The 8,782-nt window shown below is 36.6% G+C and overlaps 1 non-coding gene across 1 annotated transcript; it reads left to right on the top strand.

Moving 5' to 3' along the window:
* Positions 1–8,393: 8,393 nt before the first annotated feature.
* Positions 8,394–8,500, top strand: LOC140858255 (small nucleolar RNA R71). The gene has a single exon (XR_012141822.1). It is a non-coding gene; the product is annotated as a small nucleolar RNA R71 (small nucleolar RNA).
* The last annotated feature ends 282 nt before the right edge of the window (positions 8,501–8,782 follow it).

Below are 8,782 nucleotides of genomic sequence, written 5' to 3' on the forward strand. Positions count from 1 at the left end.
GGGGCGAACATCTAATTAATTTTAGTTTAGAGGTTTAGGTCAACGCAATATGAAAGTTATGATTTTTGGATCAAGAAAGGGTGATGAAATCTCTACCTTATATTGTTTAGAGTTTTGTCCTTAAGATATTTTATGAAAATATGCAATGCAAAAAGAAAAGGTATCTAATATAAGTAAGAAACTTTTAAGGTTTAATTAGTTTCTCTATTTTAGTTAAGTATTATATGATATCTTTGTTTTCTTTATTTGTTATATTATTTAAAGCAAGAAGAATAAAAGAGAGTTTTAATTAAGTTAATTAGATTTGAAGAAATTTAAAGAATCTAACTAAATGAAAAGTAAATTATTCTAAGCTATAAAAAGCAGTAAATTACTAGACTATAAGAAGCAAAAAAATTTTCTATGTATGCAAATAAAGTAATCTAACTAAAAAAAATTATTTTTGTAATTTTTTTATGATCTAACCGTGCCAATGATCTCTAATAATGATGCCAAAATTTGATCGCTATCATAGACTGTTAAAAATAAAGATTAACTCACTACTATGCAGATAGCACGAGTCGAGATCATATCCACAGGGATCATGTTTAATTGTGGTTGAGTAATTTTAATTTTAAATTTTAAGAAAAATAAAAGCAGATTAATTAAAAGGCTAATAATTAAACGAGCAAGTAAATAAAGAACTATTAAAGTTTGGGTTCAAGTATGAAGATGGTTTCTCAGGTTCTTAACTACTTTCTTGTTAGACAGCTAGTACCCTTCTTTAACATATCTTTGCTTGGATATCTAAATAATAAAGATATAATCTATCTTGGAAAGTATGGTCCATATCTGTTGGATCACGACCTGATATGTCTTAAATTTACCGCAAGCGCATGGTGTGCAATGTAGCACGACCAACGAGTACGGGTCGATCCCACAGAGACTTGGTTTAAAAACGATTTTCAAATCTATGCTCAAGCGAGCTTTAACGAAAATCGAAAATCGAAAGTTGTTTGCTAAAGACAATAAGATTAAGGATCTAGGGTTTTTGAATCCACTAGATCTAGATTAGGGAATTCTACCTAGAATTTTTCTTATTGATCCTAACGACTACTCCTCTTGCCTTTCCCAAGCATAGATTATGAAGGGACTAAGGTCCAACGATAACCCATCAAGATTCTTTACAGGGGAGTAGTAACTAGGATCCCTTAGGGTTTTCTCCTCCTATGCACTGAATCAAGCATGAACTATGAAGGGACTCTGACCCAACTGTAGTTCATCAAAAATTCTTGACAAAAGAGGAAGAAAAAGAAACCCTAAGAAAAAGAAAAAACCCTATGTAAAATTCCTACTCATGATCTAGCTTCATCGCAAACCCTAGAAGGGATGCTTAGCTAGACATGATCTAAATCTACTTGCAAAATTTAAATACAGAAAAATAAACTACCCTAATTTCATAAATAAAACTATCCTAATTGCATAAATTTAAACTGCATAATTTAAAACTATCCTAATTGCATAAAATTAAATTGCATAAATTAAACTATCCTAATTGCAAGAAAAATAAATTGCATAATGTAAAGAGATAAAATTGCATAAAAATAAGATTTTATAAAAAAAATTTATTATAAAAATCTCAAAGCTCGAGGCTTGAGAAGAAAGCTAAAAACCCCACTATCTAGGGTTACAAGCTTGATCGGAAGGAAAGAATCATTAAAACAAGGGCCTTTGGGGGCTTTTTATAGGCATTTGGGGGTTATAAGATTTTCAAAACTTTAGATGTGGGACTAAGAGGTTTTAGAGGGCTGTTAGGGGGGTTTAGGGGTTCAAATCTCGCTCAAAAAGCACTTAAATCCATCAAGAAATCCTAGAAATTGTTTCAGCTATCCGATCTTTATCTAAAGGACCCAATTCATCTAATAAATCAAGCCGGAAGCGATTCTGGGCCGTCGGATCACGATCTGGGTGAAGCGCTGTCGTTGGATCGCACTGCAGAGATGGGATCAGGTCGGATGCATCGCGGACCGTCCGATCAAGGCGCTGGAAGATTTCGTCTGTTGGATCGCGCTGCAGAAGGATCCCGTGTTGTCCTAGTGTTTATTGATTCTTGCAATTGCCTTGATTACGGTTGGATCTTGACCGGCTGCGATGGTGGCCATCCGATGGCATAAAAATGTGGAGCGTTGGATCTTGATCAGAGAAGATCGGACCATCGAGTGATGTGAAGTTACCAGGTTGCCCTTCGGACCTTCTTCTCTCTCCTCATGAGCCCTGGACCGCGCGCGTGGATCAGGCTCGCGATGCGTTGCGGTGAGCCGAGACTCGCTGATTGGCTGGTTTATGGTACACCGATGGGTCCATGGTCCAGACGCCTGTTGCTGTGGACCAGGCGGCTAACCAGATCACCAAATCAGTTGATTTTTGATCAATTTTGACCTGATTTGACTCGGGTTTGACCCAATTGAGTCTTCTTTCTTCATTCTTCAATTCTTGGATCAATTTAACTCCGTTTTGCATAAAATTTGGGCCGTTGGAATCCTCTTTTCTTCTTCTTTCTATTGATGACCTCTTCTTCTACAAAATATAATAACAAGTATCAATTTCCTAATAAAGTTAGATAATTTAGATATTAATTGATACTTTTTATGTCAATTTGTGACATAAATCACACCCCCCCAACTTAATCATTGCTAGTCCCTTAGCAATGTACCAAAATAAGATCATATTCCAAAAAGATCCTTCCTTTGCAAATTAATTTAAGATCAAAATTCAAGAAGTTTTCTAGTATTACTAAGTAATGAGCTTCGAATTAGAATCGGTAGTCAGTCTACTTAGTAGCTTTCTTAGAGTATACTTAAAGTTTTATAGCACTTGTGTGAGTGATAACTAACTTAGTATTTCAGTATTAACTTGTACAGGCCAATTGTATCATTTTTCATAACTTAGTTCGATTAATTTTCTATACACCCCAGATTAAACAAAGAACTAAGGTAGCTTTCACACCGTTTTTTTTTTTTTTTTTTTTTTTTTGCTGAGCATCCTGGCCTTCCCACCACCGTTTGATGCGAATCTCAACACTTGACTTAGGTGAAGAGACCCGGTTACTAGGCTTAGGGTAATCCACATTTACTCTGTGTTTTGCATTTTATTTCAGACAGGTAGCTCTTTCCTTAAATTCAAATTTCTTCAATTGGGGTGTAGAGAAAATTATCTAATTTAAATAATACTCAAATCCTTAATTGGCCTTACAATTAACACCTACTTTACCTTGTTAGTGTGCATGTGCAATTGGAAGTGCTAATAGTCTTTAAATGACCTAGGCCACCCAGAGTCTAACCAGCTAATCTTCTCCATGTCTCACTACATTTATTAGCAAATACTTTCTAACTTACTCTTATTTCTTTTCTAGATTAATTTATTTCAATTTTTTTTTAATATATTAAATGCAAGAAATAACTCATAGTGGAAGGAAAAAGAAATGATAACACCTGATTTTGTTCAAGCTCTCCCCCCAATTTGACTGACATTGTCCCCAATGGAGTTTATCTAATTTATTTGTCCTAAGCAAACTGAAAACAAAGAAAGCATTAGAAATTAAATAAGCTGGGTTGCCTCCCAGAAGTGCTAAGTTTTATATCTTCAGCCAGACCAAACCTCGAAGCAATTTAATCAGAATAAGTTGGTTCATAAAGAACCATGGCATCTTCAACAGTCTCGACAGGTAATTTCAAGAATGGTTTTAATCGTTGACCATTAACTTTAAAGATAACACCATTACTTGGATTTTCTATCTCAACAGCTCCATGTGAAAAGACTTCTTTTACTAAAAATGGTCCTGTCCATCTAGACCTAAGCTTTCCTGGAAACAGATGTAATCTAGAGTTATATAAGAGCACCTTTTGTCCGATATTGAAAGTTTTTCTCATAATTGATTGATCATGAAATGCTTTGGTTCGTTCCTTGTATATCCTTGCATTTTCATAGGCTTCATTTCTAAGTTCTTCTAATTCATTCAACTGAAGCTTCCTATGGTTTTCAGCATCGTTCAAATTTGTATTTAGTTGTTTGATGACCCACATGGCTTTGTGTTCTATCTCAATAGGCAAGTGACATGGTTTACCAAACATAATCCTATAAGGAGACATTCCTAGATTGGTCTTGAAAGCGGTTCGGTATGCCCAAAGTGCATCAATTAATTTCAAAGACCAATCCTTTCTATTGGCACTAACAGTTTTTTTCAGGATCTATTTGATTTGTCGGTTTGACACTTCAACTTGCCCACTAGTTTGAGGATGATATGGTGTGGCCAATTTGTGGGTGACATTATACTTTTTCATCAATGTTGCAAAAGGTCGGTTACAAAAATGGGTTCCCCGATCACTAATGATTGCCCTAGGAATACCGAAATGGGAGAGAATATTTTCTTTAAGAAACTTAATGACCATTTTGCTATCGGGTGTTCTACATGCAATTGCTTCTACCCATTTTGAAACATAATCAACTGCTACTAAAATATATTCATTTCCAAAGGAATTTGAAAATGATCCCATGAAATCGATCCCCCAAACATCAAAAACTTCAACTACCAAGATTGGGTTGAGTGGCATCATGTGTCGCTTGGTGATTCGACCCATTTTCTGACATTGAGCACAACTTTTACAATATTCATGAGCATCCTTAAACAAATTGGGCTAATAAAAACCACATTGGAGAACCTTAGCAGCAGTTTCTTAGACGCGAAGTGACCCCCACATGCTTGATCATGACAAAAAGATAAAATATTCATGACTTCGTTATCTGGGATACACCTTCTAATAATTTGATCAGGATATTGTTTAAAAAGATAAGGATCATCCCAAATAAAATACTTCACTTGGGCAAAGAATTTATATTTATCCTGCTTAGTCCAATGAGAAGGTATCTTACCTATGGCTAAATAATTTACAATATCAGCAAACCAAGGTTCAGTAGACACAGACATGAGTTGCTTATCTGGGAAAGATTCATTGATGGGTGGTTCACTAGATGGTGCGACTGGAATTTGGGACAAATGATCTGCTACAATGTTCTCAGTGCCTTTCTTGTCCCTAATTTCTAGGTCAAATTCTTGAAGGAGCAAAATCCATCTGATTAAGCGTGCCTTGGCATCCTTCTTTGCTAGGAGATGTCTAATGGCTGAGTGATCGGTGTAAACAATGGTGTGGGTCCCAACCAAATAAGATCTAAATTTCTCTAAAGCAAAGACAACGGCAAGGAACTCCTTCTCAGTTGTGGTGTAGTTAAGCTGCGCATCATTTAAGATTTTACTTGCATAATATATCACTCTAGGTAGCTTATTTATCCGTTGACCTAAGATTGCGCCCACAACATGATCGGACGCATCACACATTAATTCAAATGGTTCAGACCAGACAGGAGGATGAATGATTGGAGCTGATACAAGTACTTTTTTTAGAAATTTAAAAGATTCCAAGCACTCATGAGTAAATTCAAATTTGGTATCTTTTGCCAAAAGATTAGTCAGTGGACGTGCTACTTTACTAAAGTTGGCAATAAACCTTCTATAGAATCCAGCATGACCTAAAAATGAATGTATTTCTTTCACAGATTTAGGTGGTGGAAGACTTGCAATTAGATCTATTTTGGTCTTGTCTACTTCAATCCCCTTTTTAGAAATGACATGGCCAAGAACTATTCCCTGTTTGACCATAAACTGATATTTTTTCCAGTTGAGAACTAAGTGCTTCTCCTTACATCGTTCTAGAACTAATTGCAGGTGATTCAGACACTCGGAGAAGGTTAGGCCAAAAACAGAAAAGTCATCTATAAAAATTTCTAGAAATCGTTCTAGCATATCTGAAAACATGCTGATCATGCATCTCTGGAAGGTTGCCGGTGCATTACATAGTCCAAAGGGCATTCATCTATAGGCAAAAGTACCAAATGGACAGGTGAATGTAGTCTTTTTTTGATCTTCAGCGGCTATGGGGATCTAGTTGTAACCGGAGTATCCATCAAGAAAATAGTAAAACTCTTGTCCGGCTAGTCTTTCCAACATTTGATCAATAAATGACAAAGGAAAGTGATCTTTCCTTGTCACAGCATTCAACTTTCTATAGTCTATACAGACCCTCCATCCCGTTTGGGTCCTAGTTGGGATAAGTTCGTTTGCATCATTTTGGACCACTGTTACCTCAGATTTCTTGGATACTACTTAAACTGGACTTACCCAAGAGCTATTAGAAATAGGATAAATTATTCCACTATCTAGGAGTTTCAGAATCTCCTTTTTAACTACATCCTTCATAGCTGGATTAAGCCTTCTTTGGGCTTCTCTTGTTGGTTTAGCCTCTTCCTCTAAGTATATTCTATGTTGAACTATAGAAGGGCTTATTCCTTTGATATCTGCTATGGTCCAACCTATTGCTTCTTGATTTGCTTTTAGAACTGACACTAACTCCTCCTCTTGCTTGGGATCTAGGTCTGATGCAATAATTACAGGCAAAATTTCTTTGGGTCCTAGATATGCATACTTGAGATGTTTTGGGAGGGGTTTCAGTTCTAAAATGGGTGCTTCCTCTATCGATGGTTTAGGTGATGATTTCACCATCTCAATGATTGGTTCAGTAGGAAGTGTCGATTCCTGATTAATCTGATTTTCTTAGACATCCTCAGACTCATGGATTAACCAGGGGTTAGACTCTAGGTCGACTTCATCATCACTAATGTCAATGGATTCATAAATACCATCTTGGACTACATTGACATCAGCATGAGAAGAGGATTCCTGTTCTAAGTTAAAAACATTAAGCTCAATGGTCATATTCCCAAAGGATAACTTCATTAGACCATTTCGACAATTGATTTCAGCATTGGCCGTAGCTAAGAATGGTCTTCCTAAAATGACAGGTATATGTCCTTTAGGATTCGCAACTGGCTTAGTCTCTAAAACAATAAAATCTACAGGAAAAATAAAATTTTCAACCTTTATCAGAACATCCTCGACCATTCCCTTAGGGATCCTGAGAGATCTATTGGCTAACTGTAATGTGATCCCAGTAGGTTGAAGTTTTTCTAATCCTAGTTGCTCATACATCGAATATGGAAGGATATTCACACTAGCTCCTAAATCTAGCAAGGTCTTTTTTATATTGGTTTCTCCAATAACACAAGAAATTGTTGGAGCTCCAGGGTCCTTATATTTAATTGGCATATGGCTAGATAGGTATGAACTGACACTTGCAGCCAAAAATACTTTTTTTAGTACATTAGTGGTCCTTTTCCTAGTGCAAAGATCTTTTAAAAATTTGGCATAAGTTGGAACCTGATGGATTATATCTAAAAGAGGAATATTAACTTGGACTTGTTTAAATACCTCTAAAATTTTGTCTAAATGTTCAGATTTATTGGATTTCAGACTGTTTGGAAAAGGAGCTCTAGGACTTTTAAGTACTGGACTAGGTGAATTTTCAGTTTCTGATGCTTGAGGTTGAAAGGTAGTAGTTTTAGAAGGTGACTCGACAGATGAGTCCTCTATATCATCAAGTGCAACTACCTTATTGTCTATTTATTTTTCCGATCTTAAGGTATGAATGGCATTTACACCATTAACTTGGTTTTCTTGTTGGGGTCGTGGACCATTTTGGTTCCTAGGATTTGGCTCAAGTTGGCTAGGTAACCTACCATGTTCTCGTTCACTAATGGTCGAAGCCAGCTGACTTACTTGCATTTCCAGACGGACTATAGCTTGGGTGTTATTATTTATGAGTTGACCCATGGTTTGCATAAAGCTGGTATGTGTCTTCATCATGGCTTCTAGGCTTTTCTCTAAAGAGGTAATTTTCTTGTCATTATCATGGAAGCCTGGCGGGTTGTTCATCACTGGGTTGGACCTTAGATTTTGCTGATTGAAATTTGGATTGCCTACATTAGGATTCTGGGACCATGAGAAATTCGGGTGATTCCTCCAACCTGGGTTATATGTGGGTGCATAAGGATTGTTCAATGGTCCTTGATAGGTGGCATTCACCTGTGCACACTCATTCGAGTAGGAACATTCTTCTAAGACATGGTCGGGTGCATTGCACCCTTTACATATGGGTGCAGATATTTGATTTACATTGGCTGGTCTCTGTAATTCTAAGGCTTCCAATCTACGTGTTAAGGTTGCAATCTTGGCCTCTGATGCTACGGTTGGTTGAATTTGATGCATTCCTCCTCTTGAAGGTGTAGCTTTATCAGGTTCCCTAGTTGTTTCCCACTGTAAATTTTTCTCGGCTAGGTCTTCTAAAAATTGCCAAGCTTTAGTAGTTTCTTTGTCCATAAATTGGCCTTGGCACATGGACTCTAGCATGGTTCTTGAGTTTGAATCTAACCCCTTATAGATGATCTGGCATAGTCTCCAAGTTTCTATTCCATGGTGTGGGCATTGGGTCAAAAGATTCTTGAAACGATCAAAGTACTTCCAAAATGATTCACCAGCTAGTTGGTAAAATTGATTTATTTCATTCCTAATCCTAGCTGTTTTATGATGGGGGAAATACTTTTTCAAAAATGTTCTCACAAAGCCCTCCCAGGTAGTGACAGAATGGTTTGGTAGACTATAAAGCCACTTCTTAGCATTATCGTTAAGGGCAAAGTTGATTAATCTAAGTTTGACCTCATCTTCTGTTAATTGCAGTTTCATGGTTGCACATACCTCCTCAAATTCTCTAATAAATATATAAGCATCCTCTAATCCTGTGAATTTTGGAAGCATATTTATGATTTGAGGTTTGATTTCAAAATTGTTAGCTGTGGG

This window comes from Elaeis guineensis, chromosome 5 (genome assembly GCF_000442705.2).
Source record: "Elaeis guineensis isolate ETL-2024a chromosome 5, EG11, whole genome shotgun sequence".
Taxonomy (NCBI): Eukaryota; Viridiplantae; Streptophyta; class Magnoliopsida; order Arecales; family Arecaceae; genus Elaeis; species Elaeis guineensis.